Here is a 1,934-nt window from a genome sequence, read left to right on the forward strand (position 1 = left end):
TCCACCCACAGTCCAAAGATGTGCAGGTTAGGTGGATTGGCCATGCTAAATTGTCTGTATTGTTCAGGGATGTGTAGATTAGGTGGGTCATAGGGGGATGGGTCTGGGTGAGATGCTCCAAGGGTAAAATAGCCAGAGACTTGTTGGGCCGAAGGGCCTGTTTCCATACTGTAGGGATTCTATGATAAGAACTAAGAGCAGGAGTAACCCATCCAGTCTATGACATCACCATTTAATACAATCATGGTTGGCCTCATCTTAGCCTCAACTCTATTTTCCTGCTCACTCCTTATAACCCTTTGACTCTTTAGTCATTAAAACTCTGTCTATCTCCTCATTAAATTCAGAGCCCCAGCATCCACTGCACTCTGGGGGAGTGAATTCCACAGATTCATAATTGCTTGAGAGAATTAATTTCTCCCTATGTCTGTTTTAAACCTGCTAGCCGTTATTTGACAAAGACTCTGTTGTTCCTGACCAATCCTGTTGAGCCTTAATAAACCTTCACTATCTCGGCTAACCCACCTAGCCTGTACAATTTCCCATGGCCAATCCACCTAACCTGCTCATCTTTGGACTGTGGGAGGAAACCGGAGCACCCAAAGGAAACCCACGCAGACATAGGGAGAAAGTGCACACTCTACACAGTCACCCGAGGATGAAATTGAACCCAGGAGTTCCTAGCGGGGTGAGAGAGCAGTGCTAACCACCATGCTGTTCAATATTATATTATAAAGAACAAAGAACAAAGAAAATTACAGCACAGGAACACGCCCTTTGGCCCTCCAAGCCTGCACCAATCCAGATCCTCTATCTAAACCTGTCACCTATTTTCCAAGGATCTGTATCCCTCTGCTCCCTGCCCATTCATGTATCTGTCTAGACTTTGGGATAAGCTTTCCATCACATGTCCACTCCATTATCAGGACTTTCTTTGTAACATCCACCACCTTCACCCTGTTTCAGTTCATCCGCTGTAACCCTCAATCCTGCCTTCACTGTGTCCAGACTCAACCTGTTGTTATTCATTCCTGTGGGTTCTGTCGGCTAGGCCTGTGTTTATTGACCATGCTTCATTCCAGTTCTCTTCTGGCTGGCCTTCCACATTCTATCCTTTGTAAACATGCGGTCATCCAAAACTCTGCTGCCTGAATTCTAATCTGCACCAACTCCTGCTTCCTGGTGTCTGCATGTGTGCATGTGTGGGAGCCTGTGCCTCTGTCTCTGTGTGTGAGGGAGCCTGTCTCTACATGCATGATGGACAGTGTGCATGAGTGACTATGCATGTGTGAGGAATGCTGTGGTGTGTGTGTGTGAGAGACACAGAGAGTGTGAGCGACTGTGTGCGTATATACGTGTGTGTATGTATATGTGTGCGCGTGTGTGTGTTTGTGTGTGTGTGTGTGGGACAGTGTGTGTGAGTTTGAGGGACTGTGTGGGTGAGGGGCTGTGTGTGTGTGTGAGGGGGGGACTGTGTAACTGTTTGTGTGTGAGAGTGTGTGTATGTGTGTGATTGTGGGAGATTGTGTTGTTTGTGTGTGAGTGTGTATGTGTGTGAATGTGGGAGACTATGTTATGTGTGTGTAAGTGTGCATGTTTGTGAGTGTAGGAGACTGTGTTGTGTGTGAGAGTGTGTATGTGTGTGTATGTATGTGAGTGTGGGAGACTGTGTTGTGAGTGTGAGTATGTGTGCATGTGAGTGTGGGAGACCATGTTGTGTGTGACTGTGTGACTATGGGAGACTGTTGTGTGTGTGAGTGTGCATGTGTGTGAGTGTGGGAGACTGTGTTGTGTGTGAGTGTGTGTATGTGTGTGAGTGTGGGAGACTGTGTTGTGTGTGTGTGAGTATGCATGTGTGTAGGTGTGGGAGACTGTGTTGTGTGTGAAAGTGTGTATGTGTGTGAGTGTGGGAGACTGTGTTGTGAGTGTGTATG

Source organism: Rhincodon typus, chromosome 7 (assembly GCF_021869965.1).
Source record: "Rhincodon typus isolate 14 chromosome 7, sRhiTyp1.1, whole genome shotgun sequence".
In the NCBI taxonomy this organism is placed as follows: Eukaryota; Metazoa; Chordata; class Chondrichthyes; order Orectolobiformes; family Rhincodontidae; genus Rhincodon; species Rhincodon typus.